Here is a 19,306-nt window from a genome sequence, read left to right on the forward strand (position 1 = left end):
CACGTGCACACACACATATGTATGTATGTGTTCATTTGAATTTGCTCTTTCCCTCCAGTCTCTGATAATTATGATTTGTGTCTGAAGAGATGAACTGTCTAAAAAACAATAAATAAGAGGCCATGAGAATTGAAAGCCAGTGTTCAGGTTCATCTAGAAAGAAATTAAGCAAATCAAATTCAGGTTTATAAAGGGAAGTAAATTACCCTGGAGTCTCCATACACTGGACTAACCTGAAGTATTTAATTTTTTTGCAGGTTCCTGCCCTTCTAAAGAAAATTGCACCACTTTTATTACAGCCACCTGGGGAGGTGACAACGAGGTTATCAAGCAGTCTAGAACTCCTGCAACAGCTCCTTAAACACACTCAGCCAGGGAGGGTTCCTTGAGCTAATGACACCTGCCTATACTCACAAATGAGAGCCCAGCTGTCCCTGAACTATCCCATCAGTGACTGCCAGCCCCAACCTTTCACAGCTGTGAGAGGGAGGGAGGGGAGTGCTTCCAGAGGAGATAAAGGAATCAGAGATGGCTGGACACCAAGGGAATCTGTGGGTCTCTGGAGATGTGCCTCCCCAGAGGCAGTGGTTGGACACCAGGAGAAGCTGTGGATCATTGGAGATGTGCCTTGGCAGTGGCTGGACACCAAGGGAAGCTGTGTGTCACTGGAGATGTGCCTCCCCAGTAGCTGGACACCAAGGGAAGATGTGTGGCACTGGAGATGTGCCCCCCCCAGAGGCAGTGGTTGGACACCAGGAGAAGCTGTGTGTCACTGGAGATGTGCCCCCCCAGAGGCTGCCAGGGGAGCAGCGCTCCTGCCCGGAATGCCGTGATCCAGAGGTGTGCTCAGGAGGTGATTCAACACCGCTCCGATCATGATCCTACGAGCAGCTTGGGGATTTGGTCTTGATGGTGAGCTGATTATTATTTTATCTCTTACCAAATTGCATAATTCACAGCAGTCTAATGTTTGCATGTTTTCCTTGTAAGCCACCCTTGCTATTTTGTTAGTAGCTGCGCTAAAAGAGAAAAATGCCTTTCCCCCCACAAGACTATTTACTCTCTTTCATGCAGACTGCTCCCAGCATTTCTACCTCTCCACAGAACCCCGAGCCCTCTTGAAGGGTTGTATTTCTGTAATCACTAAACAATCCATTTCAGCTGGATGCAGAAAACCATCTTTGATTTAAATTCCCCCTGAAGTGACTTAACTAGGCTCCCAGTTGAGAAAACACTTTGAGAGGTGTCTGGAGTGGTTTTCTGAAGTCAGCCACCCAGATGAGAAAGTCAAATTTAAAGATGTTTGTGAGTGTGCACAATATGCCCTCACAAGCCCACAGTCACCAGCTGCAGCGAGGGGTTGATTGCCAGCCTCTGGATGTGTGATCTCTACTGGGCACTCTGAAACTCTGAGCATCTCCCCCACTGCCTGCTGAGGGTTTGGCCTTGCTCTTGCCAAGAATTTGACTGAAGTAAATATGTAAGTAAATAAATGGTTGATGCAGCAGATCTTTGCACATTAACTGGAGTGAAATGAAGGTTCTGGTTATTTAAGGGTTTGGTTGTGATACAGATTTTTGTGGGTGTTTTCAAGTTGTGACCTAAGGTGTTACCTGAAGCAATGCAAACACAGTCATTCAGGTAGTGACCCACTTACCTTGCCTCCAGGAGAGGAAGGGCTCAGCCAAGGCATGAACCTGTGTGTTCTCAGGCTGTCCAGGCTGCACTGTCACACTTCTCCTACCTTCTGTTAGTGATGCTGATAATATCATGACACTTTCTGTGAGTGTTCACACTGATAAATAGAACTTGGTAGTTATTTTGGCAATATTTACCAGCATCCAAGGCCAGGTAATACTCAGCAGCAATGTCCCTGTCCTGCCACATTGGTCTAAGACAAGAGTTTTTTTGCTGTAGTTGTTGTCTGTTTTGGCAGTTCTGCAGCACAAGCAATAATACTTCACAATTTAACATCTGCATGCAGGCTCAGTTCTGCCAGCTGAAGTACAGGTGACAGAGTCTGTACAAAAGGAGGAATGGTGAAGAAGCATGGCCACCAACTTTTGCTTGTCAGTGCACTTCTGGTAGAGCCAGGCTTTGAGCACAGCTTTTGGATCACAGTTGTTTTGATGGTTTTCAGACTCTCAAACTGCACTAGGACACTGCATATTTTGTGGGCAGAACTGTGCATTTCTGAGCCTGCCTGGATTTTAGATGTTAGGGTCACTTTTCAAAAGCATGTGAAAACTCTCAGCCAACCTATCCAAAGGTAACTTAATCTGCTTATGTGAGTATAGATGTAGAAATACTTTCTCTGAAGGAGAGTGGTAGTGTCCAGGCAGAACAAGCAGCTTCAAACAACATTAGGTATATCAGGAAAATCCTGAGTTCTGTCTCCATTGGGGATTAGAAGCTGGCTTCGGCTCAGGGCTTGTGTCTTGGTGAGCCATGGGGTTTGCTGTCGAGCCCAGGTGCAGTTTGAAGGGACTCACCCAGGTGTGCACAGTGGGTGCTGTACGAGTCCAGCAAGCTCAGAGGAGGGTGAGCAGGTTTGCCAGGTTAGCGAGTGGATTAACAGGGCTGGTCATTTTGGGCCTGAGCAGGAGGTGCAGCAAACAAGGACTCTTGGTCTACAGAACGTAGTCATTAGCAGTAATGATAATCCATTACACTGTCCTGAGGACAGGCCAAATCCTGCTCACCCTCTCCTGTGATGAGAAACAATAACTGACAGCTGAGAAAAAGGCATGGTATGTGCTGCTTTCCTAATGGGAACATGATTTGGCTGAATGACACTCAGCTGCTCCTGAAGGATTTGGAAAGCAATGCTGTGAATGTGCTGACTGCCAGGAAGGGTGGAAAGGAAGCTCCTTCTGAAAACTGGGCTCCTCTTTGCCACCTTCATCAAATGGCTGACTCACATTTCATCTGGTTTTTGAGGAGAATTTCTGCATTTGCTTCTTTAAAAGTAAAACCACAAAAGTAGTGAAATACTTGTATCTCATCAGTAAGAGCCATGTTCTGCTCAATTTGCTCTTTCAACTAGTCCCTTAAATTTAGTATTTACTGTATGCCCTATGAAATGTGTTTAAACTGTTCCCTTGGTTTTGGAGGGGTTTTTGTTCTGAACATTGCATATTTTTACAGCCACAGCTTGTGCCAGTTACTAGGCGTTCCTACTTTACTCACAAATGAGACTTTCACTTTCAAATTCTTTACCAAATTGTGCAATACACATTCTTTGAGACACTGAGTTAGCATTAAAAAAAAAAATTGGCAGTGGAAAGCCCGTTATAGTTGTGTGACAAAATTCAGATTGGAAGGAAATAGCTCACAAAAGCATGAATTAAACATCTAATTAAAAGTGTTAAGTCTCATTTTAATTTTTTTAAAACACCAAAGACAGAAAAGCAGCTGCTTTCCTGAAGAATGTGGTATGATAGGAGCCAGTTAAGTATGAACACAGAACTGATGCAGAGTGCTCAAGGACACATTTATGGAAAATGTGAGGTTTTGGGATCCTCAAAAAACATGATTTATCACAAAGTAGATGTTTGTAAGGACTGCTTATGAAATGGGATCTGAAATAGGAGTGGTAGAATTATGTTTTTTCCTAACTTGTGTTGAACAAATATATATTTAATTAGCTTCCTTTTTTTTCAATTAGGGATGACACTCATGAATAACCTTACACCATGCCTTTAGTTTTGGACTAATGGGTTCATAGGGGTCTGGCATAAATGTAAAAATATTAAGTAACTACTTTGAAGATATGTGGTTGTCTTAGGGTTGCAGTGTCCTGAAATCAGTGGTTTGAAAATGTTAAGAAAAAATTGGCTTTATTCTCTTTTAGAATTACAATTTGAAGCCAGAAGAAAAATTATATGAAAACCCCTGTAATTTTGGAATAATATTTTTTTAGTATTTGTTATTATATGTCTTCTTAAATAGAACATACAGCATGACCTAGGGTCGTTATCTATTGTTCAATAATGTAACTGGACAGTCTAATATTTGCTCTATGAATATAAAAATTAGAACATTAAATTGCTTGGGCCATTTTATGTGATTATGGGGGGAAAAATCTCCTTGCTTAATTACAATTGTAATTCAAAACGTATTTTAAAATATTAAAAAGTTATCTGCACTTGCAAGACTCGATCTAACCAGAAAAAAAGCGTACTTGTAACCTCCCTGAGGGCTGTATTCTGTCAGGTTCAGAGAGATGAGCAGTGGAACTGTGTGAAATGCAGCTCTCTCCTTGTTTCAGCTCCAAACTGCAGAAAGCCAAGCAGTCCAGCCTGGACAGAGTCCAGGTGCTTCTGCATGTTGAAAGACTAGACTTGGATCTGCCCTCTAAAGTGGTTTTACACTGGAGCAACTGGAATGAAGCTCCTGATTTACACCAGTTGCTAAGAATTAAGAAATGGGCTGTTGAAATCAAAGAATCTTTATTTTCAGGCCCACTCTGATGTAGGGATGGCCCCTGTGCAGTCTCCTGCTGAAATAACCAGTGCTTCTAAGGCACAGCACCAGCAAAGGGCTGTGCAAGGCTTTGGTGAGAGCCAAAGCACACACGCAGACTTACTTGGGTGCTGCTGTAATTGTGTGTGGTCTTTCTTTGCAGTAGGAAATTTCTTTTTTATTTAAAAATGCTGCGTTTTGCTGTTCCTGTGTTGGAGAGACTAAAGAAATTTGTCACTAAAATGCTGGGCAGGTTGTTGGCACATCTGGGGGACACAGTTTGATCTCAGTTTGGAGGAATGCATAAGCTTTTTTTGCTCTTATCTGATGAGAAAATGTAGAGCTTTACATTCTACTTCTAGAAAATAGCTGGGGTCTGATTAACTGCAGATCAATTGGTACACAATTGCCACAGAACCTCTAGGTAAATTTTACTGTGTGTTTGCAGGCACTGAAACCCAACAGGCCAGGTTCTTGGTTTATGCCTTGCATGTCTGAAAAGCTGTGACCAACAGTGAAAGCACACAGTGGAACAGTTCTGCCCCAGTTCCTCCTTCTCCCCGAGACAGTGATGCAGCTGCCTACGGCTGAGTGTTCCCACGTGTGGCTTGGGGAATCAAGCAGAGCAATACATGAATTTCAATAAGAGTGCCCCCCTTTCATGCACAGTCCCACATGCCTCTCTCAATTTTGTTTCTGGTTGCAACAATTAATGTGCACGGGGTGTGTGAAGCCACGAGCAGGCAGAATATGGGTGTAATTTAGCACTGCAGACACAGCTCTTGCAGACACGCCTGTCAGGCAGAGAATAAAATTCACTTCTTCTGTTATGAAGTTCCTGGACAGTAAGCTATGCAGGTGGAATATGTGCATTGAAATGCATTTAACATTACTGTGGGTCATTTTTTATAAATACTCTGATCAGGTGTGGATCTATAAGGTTGCCTTATGGTATAGGCAGGGAATCATCATGCATGCCTTGGAGACAGAGGAGGGAGCACGGTGCTCTAAGAAAAATCAATGAAATATTTAAGTAGGAAAAAGTAATTTTGTCTCTTTGATTTCATCTGGTAGCAACTGAAAATACACTTTAGAAGCCTTACATCTAAAGTACATCTAATTTCTCATTCACTGTCAAAAAAGAAATTTCTCTGGCTATTCATAAATACAAAAACAGTATGAAGTGGTTACTCATTTATTCAATATGTTATTGCACAACACTGTTCAAAAGTAAGAGGTTTAAAGGGGCTGGTAATACAAAGCATTGAAGCATGGCAATGGTAATATTAATTTGTAGAGGGCAGCTGTATATGACTGTAACAACTGAAAAGAGGACAGGGGAAATGGGTTGGATAACAAGATCATTAGCTTATAAACTGAACCTTCCTCCCCCTCTCCCTCAAAAGAAAAACCTAACCAAAAGTCTTCAATGAACCAGAAAGATCTGAAATTAAAATACCAAACCATAACCAAGAGAGGGGAGGGAGAGAATTGGCTAAGACAGGGCTGGAGAAAAGGGTAACTCTTATTTCTGTCAGAATGACCATGTGCTGCTCATATACCCACCACCAGCAACACAAGTAAATGGCTGATAAAATGGGATTGCTGCAACAGTTCATAAAATTATGATTTCTGGGAACAGATTGTATTCAATGATGTTTACCTACATATTTTTTTTGTTCATGAAGTAAGATGGTCCTGATCATCCTGCCTTTTCTCCCCACATTTATATAAAGAGCAATGATTAGTCACAATTATTTAAATCACACAGAATTAAAAAGGAAAAAAAAACAAAAAAAAAACCCAAAACCTCAAAAACAAACACAACAGAACCAAAAAAGAACAACCAACAAAAAAACCCAACCAAAACCTCAGAATCAAATTTAGGCCAATCTGCTTAAACTTCTCATAAAATTAAAAAGAAAAAAAACAACAACAAAATAAAACCTCAAAAACAAACACAACAGAACCAAAAAACCAACAAACAAAAAAACCCAACCAAAACCTCAGAATCAAATTTAGGCCAATCTGCTTAAACTTCTCATATGTCTGTATCTCCCCATTTTGTCTTGGTTGTTACCCAGAGGACTCTACTCACAAATTGCATGGCATTTGTGAGCAGGGTATTAGTTTTGTTAAGAGTTGCATACCTCATCAGAATTTAATTTGTTTTATTTGAAGCCCCACTTGTAATTAAGATGAATGAGCACAAACTCACATGTACTAGAAACAGCATCAGTGCAGGCACTACTGTTTAGGAAACAACCAAATCTTTACAGTGCTTTCCAAGCACTAGTTATCTGTTCAAAAAAGGTAGCTCATAAGATTGGGTACATTTGGCTCTATTTTTATGTAAATGAGTATTTGAGGATTGTGGCTATTAATATATTTTTAATTGAGTGTATGTTGACTAGGCAAGAAGAAAGAGGTTTGCAGAAATGCTACAGGCAGTCTTGTCTCAAAAGAGCGTAGACCAGGAAGAGAGAAAAATTTGTGGCATAACAGTTTCATAACATAGATACATTTTGAAGTAGAACATAAAATTCAAGGCAGGATCACAGATGCAGAAGTTTCCATTGCTTTGTCTTGCATGGCCTGTCCCAAAGAGAACAGTCTAAGTCCTGGCCTGGCATGGAGAGCCAAGGTGCCCAGGAGAATTTGCTGTCACTGTTGTCTTTTGTCATAGTGCTTTGGTTTGTTCCCTAGCAGTAGCACCTTTTGCTGGCCCCTGCCTTCAAGAATACAGAAATATGAATATTTCTGTAATGTAAAATGGTGTATGGGGAGAAAGAGCAACTTAAATTAACCCTGACCCAACAGTGTGTGGAGTCACTGGGCCAAACCTGCCCCCAGTTCCAGCAGTGAAATACCAGCCCCATGGGGCTGTGCTGCCAGAGTGCTTTGTCACAGCCAATAAACCTTAATGAGCACTGATGAGACACCTCACACACGTGGCTCATCCCCCTGGATCTGGGTTCCTGTGCCAGTCTGGGCTTCTCTATTTTGATGTGCATTGCACAGTGCAAGTACATCTGAGGTCAGGCTTTACCCCTGTGAATAAACTTGTGAAGGATTTCTCTGTCATTCTACTTAAGGACCTATTTCAGTCTGCTTAAAGAGAGTTAAATGTGTTGCATATTGAACTTTTGTATCAATATATATGACAATAAAATCTTGATAACCACTTGTTATCTACGTTCTAAGTCTTATACAGCATGAGGACATTACTGTTATTTCTTTTTAAAGTGTATTTTATTTTTATAACTACACTTGACTGAGTAATTTTGGTTTTTAAACCATGACAGTTTTATATTATTGTGTTTTCCAGCCTAGAAAAAAGACATTCGGCTGTCTCGCAGTATAAAATAAAGTTACAGACAGGGCCACCCCAGAACACGGGCTCTGTTATGTTTGCTTTGGATTGTAGGAAAAGCAAAATTCCTGGTGAGGAGAGGGTTGACCTTATTTCTGGATATGGGGATTTCCCCTGTGTCAGGTGGAGGGAGAAGGTTGCTGGGTGGAAGGTGTTTGTACCACAAAAGCTGAAAGATAAGCAAGGAAGCAGTCTCTCTCTCCAGTGAAATAAAAACTAGGCTGCAAGTGTGGAAAGAAAGTATAAGTGCTCATGGCAGAGTCTGAAGCTTCAAGGATGCAGTTGTGACAGATACACCATAAGAGTAGGGAAAATTATGATAAGCAGGACAGAAAACCCCATAGCTTTTCCTTATAAAATGCTCATTTTTTCCTGAACCCTCCCACGGTAATACTGGGGACATAATACCTTGATTTAATTTCCTAAATGGTTGTGGACTTGCATTCTAGATAACAGTGGCAATAAAGGCAAGTTTCAAACTACAACTGGTCCTATGATTCCTAGGCAATAAATCTACCTTAACACAAATGAAACTCTGGACTAAATCTCAGCACATGTGAATAAATGTCCTCCGTCAGTGTTGGGGTGGCTGCCTCCAAAACAGTGCAAGTTTTGGAAGCAGTTTGATCTAGGAAGTTGGTGCTAGCTCTGCAGGAGGAGACAAGTGTGATAAATCAGCCCATATCATTCTTACAAGGGAAGTGTTTATCCAAAGGATAACTTCTACCTTTCACTACTGGAGAAACTGGTCATGCTGGAGAAGTACTGATCCAGCTACAAAGAGAGTCAGGGTGGAGTGATTGGGTGTGTTCACCATTGAGCATATGATAAAACTGAAAATTAATGCTTTGCTATGAAGTGTACAGCCCAAAATCAGAATAAGAGTGAAATAGTGGTACTCAAGGGATACTGAAGTGGGACTTGAAGGAAGTAGAAAACTCCAGCAATGAAATAAAATATAATTAGGAAGAGTGCTGTGTCAATGTAAAGAATAATTTCTAAATTGCCACAATATTTTGTTAAGTGAGAACAGGCCCATTAACAAAGGGGGAAGAAACCATCGTGGTTTGTCAATTAATTCCTGAACTATGGGATTTTTTAATGAAAAAAGGGTAAAAAGGGACTGAACTTCAAGAGGGAACGAGGATAAGGAAGGAAAGGATTTTTATCCCTGTGGAACTGCTGTGTATCTACAGCAGAAAAGTAGCATTAATTTCATACTATTTTCTGTTTGTTACCTAGGCTGTAGTGGTTCAAATGTGGTCATATCTGCATTTTTTTAGGCCTTTTATAAAGTGTTAACATCTCAATTGACGCTTCTGATCTTAAAACAGTCTTGTTACTTTTTCTCAATTCAGACTCTGTCCTCCTGGAACTGATTTGTCGCCTCTGATTCTGTAGTGTTAGATATGAATTTCCTGCATATCATTTGTGGCTTTTAATTACCTCAGGGTTAATCTGCCTCCTAAAGAGAGGCCATCTCTGTTACCCAGACCATCAGCATGGAACAGAAGGTCTGTTTTGGGCTGGTCCCTTGGGGCACTGAGGCAGGAGGTGCACGAGCTGTGCTGCTGAGGGCTCTCATCCAGGATCAGGAATTTGCAGCAGCAGAAACTCTGCTGCCCAACTCACCCCATTCTGCCTGTGCCAGGCAGCTGCACACCCCTGCACTGTCACCCACTGCTGGCATTTCACTGCTCTGTGCCTCTATTCTGGTCTCCAATGGCAGAAGGCAAGGTAGATGAGCTGTTAATTTTATCCCATGTTATGTGACTATGTAGCTAAAAGATTTCTTCACTGGAGATGCTAAGAGCTAATGGTCCTTCTGGGCTCCTTCTTTCCCATGAGCTGAATTTTAACACTATGTTGAGTTTTTTAAATCTGTGTAATAACTGATGGATTGGTTCTGGATAAGGCTATGTGGGAAGAAGCCACTTGCAATTAAAAAACTTCAAGATGCTGCTGCGATGATAAAAGGTCACCTTTCTGTCCTACAATTCTACTCTGAGAAATAGTGCCTGGGTTTGGTTTTCATATATTTATCCATTAATTATTTTTTCAACGTAATAATTTCCTAAAGCAATAAGATGGTAATGTTGTGCAATTAACAGTAGAAACATACAAAGTAACAAAGCAGTGCTAGTCAGAATGGTTAAATACAATTTGGCAACTCTGCTGTTACTATGTACTCTGTGATGGGTAAAGGTAGGCATGAAGTTATAAAAACAGTACCTTGATTTGCACTCTGTCACAAAAGCTTTTTCTTTGTAAGTGTGGCATCTTACAAGTGGAGTTGGGAAAACTGCATGTTTGGTACAGTGAAAATGGAGACTGTGACTTTACATTGCCACCAGTCATGTCAGTAGCTTCATCGCCCTAGAAGCAAAGAATTAAGCAGGATACTTGTAAAGTCAATCAAAATTAATTAACAAATTACAAATCAATCAATAACACCCCAAAAAGTCTTGTTATGACCTCAGTTACTTGTTTAAGCATAAACAAGCTAATTGGCTACATTTCCTGTCTAGAAATAAGATCATTACCAATTAACTTAGGACTTAATTAACTCTCTAAGGTACTGAACTTTAGATACATCATAAACTGTGTCTTAATGTTATTATTAGTTATTGCAGTGACTCTAGTACCTTCTTGATTTATTGTTATTGTTATATAACTATTACATTTACACTTATGACACCATTAAAAAAAAAAACAACAAAGCCTTCAATATTACATTAAAGTTAATGCCACATAAAGGACAGAGGCATTAAATAAAAGTGGAATTAAGCAGGATGCCACAAGTTTACATTGGAAACCCAGCAGTCCAGTTTCTGTTCTTTGCTGGGAGGCACCAGCATAAAAGATTATATATTTAAAGATTATGCATTTAAAGGTATCAATTTTGTTTTGCCCAGCTACAATTGCTCTTTATTTCTGGTCATGAGCTATTGGATTTGCTATCCCTTTTGGCAGCTGGGAGAAGTCACAGTATGAGCACTGTAATGTAATCCTTACCTTCTTTTCAAGAGCCTTCTTGATTGTCTCTTCTACAACAAAACTTGGGACAATCCTGATTTTTTTTTTTCTCCTGTTATGATATCCAAGAAATTTCTTTATTTTTCCTGACATCTCAGTGATCCGGTTTTCTTCTTTTGCTTCTCTTTCTGGCTTAATTACTACAAGTTGCTTGTTTTCCAAGGCTGAGAAGAACTTGTTCCATGTTTGCCAGGAATAAACAGTCCAGAGAGCAAGTGATGTGTCTGCTGAACAGAAGAGAGAGAAAGTCAGATCAGCAGAGACATTTAAATCTGTTCCTCTGCTCAAAGTGGATGTTAACATTAGTTTGGTGGCGTTTGATAAATGTCTCCAGAACACAGAGTGTCTGGAAATAAACCTGCACTGGAGTGATACGCAAGTGTGGCTGTCACGTCGTGGGTTGGCAGCAACACCACCAGCACACAGCCTTGGTAAATGGGCATTCTGTCTTCTTTATGACCCTAAAAAAGTCACCACGAAAATATTCCAATCTTTTATTTCAGAAATACTGTTGCCTTGTCTATAAGTCAAATCCTCTTTCGGTGCCTTTATTCGCTCTTTGCACCAGAAGGACAGTACAATCTAGTCTTCACCTGTGGCTTTGCCACAGTTTTAGCTGGCACCCAGGCTTTGGCTTCTTTACCACTTTATGACTAAGCTGGACAAATGAGGCTAGGAAAGCCAATGTACTTTTTGGCACTGATTACATTTACAGCAAGAGTAGGCAAACAGAAATATTTTGTTTTATGAAAGAATCATTTGAGCTTTAAGAAAAGCTCACATCTCCCATGTGTATTACTTTGTGGGTTTGGGTTGGTTTGGGGTTTTTTTTCATTTGTTTGCTATGTCCAAACTTAGGAAGTAAAACAATCTGGTATCTGCTTCAAATCTGGCAACCTAGACATAGGTGGATTTAGGATTTGAAGAGCTTGTTTTGAGAAAGGAACAGGCTCACAGAGAACCCTTTGATAGGATTGACCCCACTCCTTTACTGTTTCTGAGGATCAAGAGCTTGCTTGTCCGAAAATCTCCTGGGGTGCCTGTTTTGTGACTGACAGTGACACAGGCATACTCATGGCAATGCTGCCACAAGTGAACTGAAGCTTCTGCACCTCTCCATCCACTGGTCCTAGGCTGGAGCTACAGTTAAGATCTAGAACTCCACAGCATCCCTGACAGGTGTTACATATATTAAACACTTCATGCACATATTTCCCTTTAATTCATGTCTAGATTGGTCACACTGTATTTTACCTGGACCTAAGAATCGACTCCTTACAATAAAGAGGGTGTCTACCCAGGGAAGAGGATTTGGCAAAATCTGCCAAATATAACAGGTGAGCTACTGTTTCTAAAAAAAAACTAAAGGAATCCAAAATGAGGTATTTGTGTTCTAGAATAGAAATATCCACCCTGGGAGTATCCTTTATGGAAGTGAGCCAGGAATAACTCCCTGGAATAATGCTCTGAGGGCTCACCCTTTCTGTTGTCTCATGGGTTTTTCCTTCAAAATGTGAAGCAGTCAACACAAATATAGTGCTGCACACAGAGATGTGCTTGATTATCTTAGCATACATTCTCTTCTCAGTTTCTCTCAGACTTGCTATTAAACACTTTACCAAAGCTCCTGGTGTTACCCAAATTCATTTATTGAGTGTGCTTTCCACAGAGGCCACGCTGTTATTTCTTTTTAGGTAAAGAGCAGGCAATGAAGAATGTATTTTTCTTTTCAGATGTAGCTCTAAGTGCCATTAATAAGTGGCTACTTAGAGTAACACTATTGTGGGACAAATGGATCACTTCTCACATGCACATCTGCCTTGGTTTGTGTGTGTGGTCTTGTCAGCAGAAACAGGGCTGGGAGGACACTGAGAACTGGTGGGGCTTGTGCAGAACACATTCTTTAGTACTATGGCTCTTTCTTGTAGGTCCTTTCCCCTTTCCTCATCTAACTCTGAGGTAACTGAGTCCATTGCTAATGTCCAGGATCCCTCTGTTCTCTGTGGTTCAGCTGCTGCTTTGTCTCTTCTTGGCCCCAGAACAGGTTTGCCCATGGATCCTGATGCACAGGGAGAAAATGATGATGTTACTGCTATTGCTGGGTAGTGCAGAAGTATGAATATCTTTAGAGGCATGAAAGAATTGAGTTATGCCCAGGCATTTACTAGTTATGCATTTGTTCACAGTCACACAAAGAGCCAGTTCAGAGATGGAACAGGGTACATCTACTCACTCTGCCTCCCATTCCTGTGATTTAAAGGACACTCCTAATCATGACTATTATTATGCTTGCCACACACTACTTATATGTCTGAAAGGAGCTCAGCTCAGAGTACTGACATTTCTTAATGATATTTTGATAATTTTTTCTGTAAATTATACTGTTAGGAAACATGCCATGAGGAATAGAGGAGAAGGAATGGAGAATTTTATTTTCAGCCAAACTTAGATGGGTAAATTTATCCACAGCCCTGGGTGCTGAAGGTCCCTCCAAGATGTGCTGAAGATATTAGGGGCCACATTTGAAATTTCTACTGAATTTAAATAAACTCTGGGTTAGGCCTTTGAAAATTTAACATTTTTTTTTTTTAAATAGACTGTCACCATACTGCTTTTGTAGCCTTTAGCTCACCATGTTCTCACAGCCTCATGAGCAAAATGATGTCACCACTGCTGCAGCTCAGAAGTGATTATTGTGCTGGGTACAGCAGCACAGAGTTTGGAGAACAACCTCTCCATGCTGAGTGAGGAGGGAGGCAGCCTCTGCTGGGAGGTCAGCCTGGTGGCAATTAATGGCCTTTTCATCATATTCAAGTACTTTGGTCTTTTCTGGTAGCTGGTGGCTTAGGCAGGATAGATTACATTTCAGGGAGACAGATAAAATATAAGGGAGAAGAAAATGGGAGGCAAAATCTGAGATGTGTGACACATTGCAGTGATGCAGTTATCTTGGCAGTTCATGAATGACACAGCAAATGACAGACACCAAGGTGTTGATTCTGTGGGCTGTGATACAGACTCCTCATGTTCAGCCTACCCAGATCAGAGGATTTATCATCAGTAACTGTCACAGACAGAAGCCAAATCTGTTAAAAACAATCTAACATCAATGGAAGGTAGGATTGGAACTTGCAGCAGTTTTGGAAGGTTTGTTTTATTTGTATTTTGTTCCATGATGTGTGAAACTGCATGGACCTGAATCTGGGGATCTGTTCAGATTCACCTCTCCTACCCAGTGGTATTTAATCATGGTGCAAAGGGACTTCCCTCTGTAAGGGAGGGAAATCTCCACTGACAAAAACAGCTTTGCAAGCTGGAAAGAAACTGAGTCCTTTATCAATAACACATACTGAATGTCTGCAAAACCACAAACCTATCTGAAATAAGTCAAGATAATCTTTCAAAACCTCGTTCAGCATCACCCTGAGACTGGGATTTTATTGTTAACTTAATAAAATGGTCTTTTGTTTTCATGGCATGATTTACAGAGGAGACTACACAACCTCACTGGGTTTTTGGTTGCAGCCTGCATGGCCAAGTCCTCATTGCTTCCAGCCCTTGGTAAGCAGGTACAGCCTGATAAAACATGCTGGCCCATCCTGCAGCTCCACTTCTGGTTACACTATGGGTCAGCACTTAGAATATGAAAAAATTTGTTTTACCTGGTGTGTTCCTAAATGAAGCAGGAAAAAGGAAATTCTTGACATTTGAGTTCTACTTCTAGATGCTTTTATAGAACTATCCAGCCCAGACAATCTTTTCGAAGTCATGTCTACTTAATGGCATTTAATTTAGCCACTTTTTTCCCTCCATAAGAAAATGCTAAAGCTCTCCATTTCTCCCATGAGCACATTTTTGCAGAGTTCAGTTCCAAACTAAAAACCACAAAAAGCTACAGCCAACTGCAAATCTAAGGAGCAGCTGGGAAATACAAAACAACTTCTGGGATAACATAAGCAGGGATATGTCCCACCTGCAATTGTTCTATCCCAAGTAAATGTACCTATTGTCAGCTGCAAGTAGTAGTTCAGCCCTTCTGATTCAAAATTCTTTAGTTAAGCTGACCACACACATGTAAATTGAGGATACAGGAAACAAATATTGCCTCTCCACTTTTACCCCTTTAAAATATTTAAATATTTCAGGTACATTTAAAATGGAGCTTAGCAGAATTCATATCATCATTGGTGACTAGGGCCAAGCAATCAATCTTAGAATCATCCCTGGAGAGCACTAGCATTTTCTTGCACATGGGTGCTTTCAGAAAGCAAGTAAATTACCTGTTTAGAGAGATTAAAGTGAGTTGATGTACTAACCTGCATACTATAATTTAAGGAGTCAAAAGCCTTTCTCTCCCCACCCTCTTCCACAGAAATTAACAACTCCAGTAGCATAATGTTTTTTTGTACTGCTGCTCTCTCTCCAGTAAAATATACTTTATTACTATTTGGAGGCTTTATCCCTTTATGACAACCAGTATCAAGAGTAATATTACGCCAATAACTTGGTTTGCTAAGTATTAATACAAGGGAAATTATGCTAAGAGCACTGTGTGAGTTTAATTGCAATTCACACTTTAATATTTTGATGCAGCTGTAAAAATGTAGAATGAGAAACATTACAATTCTATTAGATACTAATAAATTGTGTTGTGGAGGAGGATATGAGCTGTACTTGCCATAATGAAGCACATTCTACTTCCCATCTCTCTGTTTTGATCCTGCATGTGCATGATTTCATAGAAGGGTTCAGCAAAGGTTCTATAGAACAAGTTAGAAATGAAGGCAGGGTTGTGTGTTTTTATATCAAATAATCAGAAACAAAGTGCAAATAATGTAAATCATCTTGCTTATGATGTGTTTATGTCAAACACTTCATTTTCTTTATGTAGAATGTGTGACTGTTTAGAATGGATCCTATTAGATTTAATTTTTTTCTTCTTTTCTAGGCTTAAGGTTTCCAGGTTTGGATACATTTAATAAAACAGCATTCTGAGAAATATTCAGATATTCCTCTTCTTCCATTTTTCCTAATAGAAATGACATTTTTAAATTGCTGTGCTTTCTCTGCTCTCTCTGCTCATAAATGCGAGATGCAGTGTGGTAGTAATGCTTCCACGTAGCTGAATCATAGATTTGTTTAGGCTGGAAAAGACCTTTTGGATCATCGAGTCCAAATGTTACCCAAACACTGCCAAGCCCATCACTAAACCATGTCCCTGAGGCCCACATCTTGTAAATACCTCCAGTGACTCCACCACTTCCCTGGACAGCCTGTTCAATGCTTGACAGCCTTTTCTTTCAGGGAAGAAATCTTTCCCAATACCCAATCTGAAACCTCTCCTGGCACAACTTGAGGCTCTTTCTTCTTGCCCTCTTGCTTGATCTGACATTCAGACTGAAATATGTAGAACTTTGTGATTTCAGGCAAATCACTCAAGCCCTTCTCAGCTTTTGTTTCAGGAGCTAGGAGTTAGAAATAAAAGTCTTTCACCATCTCCAGGCTATTTTTCTGATTAGATAAGGACATGTATCCATTTTCCTCCTAGATTACTCTATTTTCAGAGAAGTGCACATACAGGTGGGAATGACCCCACTTCCACTTAGGCAGAGGGAACTCAGTCTACAGTAGTTACACCTTCCTTAATTTATCAGTCTCAAGGATGAGATATTTTGATGTCAAGCACTTTGGTGTGGCACTCCTGACAGCAATACCAGACTTTGTGGGAGTGGAAAGCCCCAGCTCATCCCCACAGAGAACAGCAGAGCACCACTAGAACAGATCTGCTGACCAGCTGCACGCAGCTGATACTGAACAGTGGTTTGCTCCTTTTCCTTTGAATGTATGTGAATCATGTGCAGGCAGGGGATGATGCAAGAGTGTGGTTAATTTGTTCTCCTTTATGAAATACATATTCAGAGTGAAACCAGGCTGGTCATAGCCACGTTTACCTTTTCTTACCAGGTTTGACTTTCAAAGGGCAGTGCAGTTTTCCAGTGGCCTCAGTGCATTTTTTTTTTTTTTTTTGAGGGGTTGAGAACAATTTAAGCAAACACATATTTGTACATCACATTGCCAGCCTGAGTATTCTTACTTGCCAGTTACATCCTTTAACATCTCCTGGCTTGCAATGCCTTGCCTTTTCCTCTCCAAATGCTCCTGCCCCTCCTGATCTGGGTACTTTGTTGTACCTGGTTCTCTGCTTTCTGCCTGCACTCTCAGGCTGAGCACAGCTGACTGCACATTTCTCTCATTCCCAAATCTAAACCCATCCATGTGTCTTGAATGAGCAACTTACAGAGGGATCTTCTCAATTAAAATGTTCACAGAGTCATTAAACTAACTAATGGTGGAAACTTCAGTAGAAATGATGCTGTAATGAGACAAGCTTTCATCATCTTGCTGAGGAAAACATATTTCACTTGATTCAGATAAATTATATGCCCCCACATATTATGATCAATATTTTAGCAAGAGTTAGCATTTAACTATGTCACTTCTGAGTAATGAATAATCATGTCGAGCATATGAAAAATGAGTAATGACAGATATCACTGGACTAGTACGTTTTCTGCTTCTCAAAATGATGTTTAAATTTTTACAAAAATGTTGTATAAAGGATTCAATGACTCCAATTTGCTCCTTCTATTGGGTATCTATAATTTAAAACTGTGACTGCTTGTGAAGTACAGGTTAGCATAACTAATTTTAAAATACGTTCAAATAGTTCTATATTGCAACAGGGGAAAATGGAACACAGTTGTCAGGAAACGTATGTGACAAAACCGAATTTCAGAAATTGAAGACCTGAACTGACCTCTAAAATTACTCTTCTTGCATAATGGCAGTAGTACTCAGGAGTTTGTGGATTTGCTGCTAACAGGAAATGTGGAAAGTATAAAGTACCTTTATCAGGAAAAAATATCTAAAATAAATAAAGATTTTTAAAATAAAATGCAGAAAAATACAGCAGCTATCTGACTTAAGTATTTGTTTAGTTACTTGCATAGTTACTGTGCTGTGTCTCTTCTGTGTGCAGCCTTCCAAAAGGCTTCTACTCTAATTTTTAAAACTTTTATGCTTGAAACTACATTCACAAACCAGGGCCAAAGGAACTGTTTTGATTTTCCTCTAAAAATGCTAGTGCAGTTTCAAGCACCTACTTAAGAAAATCTTTGTCTCTTGTAAGGGCTGTTGAATGAACCATCAGCAAATGTGTGCAGGTCTTAGAAAGATCAGGAAGCATTTGTCACTGTAATCCAAAAAGAAACCTCTCTATGCATAGTATACTAATTTTTCCTCAGTCAAATAATCAGTCTCTTGACTACCTTGGTCTGTGGTTGACTTTTTTTTCTCCCAACAATGACCTGTTATGCAATTTTAAGGTCGCAATTGGGATGATAGATATTGTTCTACATTTTAAATACCCTTATGCTGGTAGGTGCAGTTCTGCCCTCAATTGACTTTTTTTTTTTTTTGATGTCTACCAGGAGCCTGAAACTAATTTGCAAGTATGACCATTGACTTGGTGAGTTGCTCTTGTAACTGGGTGTAGTGGTGCAATATTGTTCACCTTATGCTGGTAGTTGGCAGTTCAGCCCTTGATTGACTTTTTTTTTGATGTCTACCAGGAGCCTGAAACTAATTTGCAAGTATGACCATTGACTTGGTGAGTTGCTCTTGTAACTGGGTGTAGTGGTGCAATATTGTTCTGCCTTTTAAAAAACATAAATATGGTATACTCATGAATACCATGTTTCAGTTGCATAAAAGAAATACATCATTGGCCTCAATTTTTATTTCTTGGTCTTTAAAATTCAAACAGAGTGAACAAGCAATATAAGGGTCTGTCATCACTCAGGTCAATTCTTCCACCAGCTGCTCCTTGGTGATTGGCAGTGTTATCTGTAACAAACTGTGTTTAGTTTTGGTCACCTGCAACATACAAAGAGTTATCTATTCCTAACAGGGAGGACAATAGGCTTTTCAGGTGTTGCCTCAGTGTAGTTAGCTGTAGGGTTTCCTTTCAATATTTAGGTATTTTATAATAGTTTAGATACATTTCTAATGTTTCCATCATTTGATGGAAGAATAACGTCAAGGAGATCAGCTATAATCTCATTATATTTACATAAATACATTCTGCTTTTAAACTCCTTGCCAAGCGTGGCTTTTCCACTCAAAGTGAAATTCTCCCTTTGTCAATATCAGTGTTTTCCTTAGGGATGAAACAGCTAATAATCTATACTATATAATAGGAAAATTCACATTAATACTATCAGAAGGATGATGAGTACTGACTCTTACAGCACCAGTTTTCCACACTGACAGAATGACATTCTAAAATGCATTTTTCTAAATTAGGTCATTTAAATCAGTTCAATATGTAAGTCACGGTAGCAAATTTTTCACTTGGCGGCTCTTCATTATGTA

At 40.0% G+C, this 19,306-nt stretch overlaps 1 protein-coding gene across 1 annotated transcript in view; it reads left to right on the forward strand.

Moving 5' to 3' along the window:
- The first annotated feature begins 787 nt into the window (after window positions 1-787).
- AFF2 (AF4/FMR2 family member 2) overlaps window positions 788-19,306 on the forward strand; it is a 359,269-nt gene continuing 340,750 nt past the window's right edge. The window contains exon 1 of the mRNA XM_039717485.1: window positions 788-912. The gene's annotated coding sequence lies outside the window, so the exon portion shown is untranslated. The remainder of the gene's footprint in view (window positions 913-19,306) is intronic.

This window comes from Passer montanus, unplaced genomic scaffold, assembly GCF_014805655.1.
Source record: "Passer montanus isolate IOZ18808 unplaced genomic scaffold, ASM1480565v1 scaffold38, whole genome shotgun sequence".
In the NCBI taxonomy this organism is placed as follows: Eukaryota; Metazoa; Chordata; class Aves; order Passeriformes; family Passeridae; genus Passer; species Passer montanus.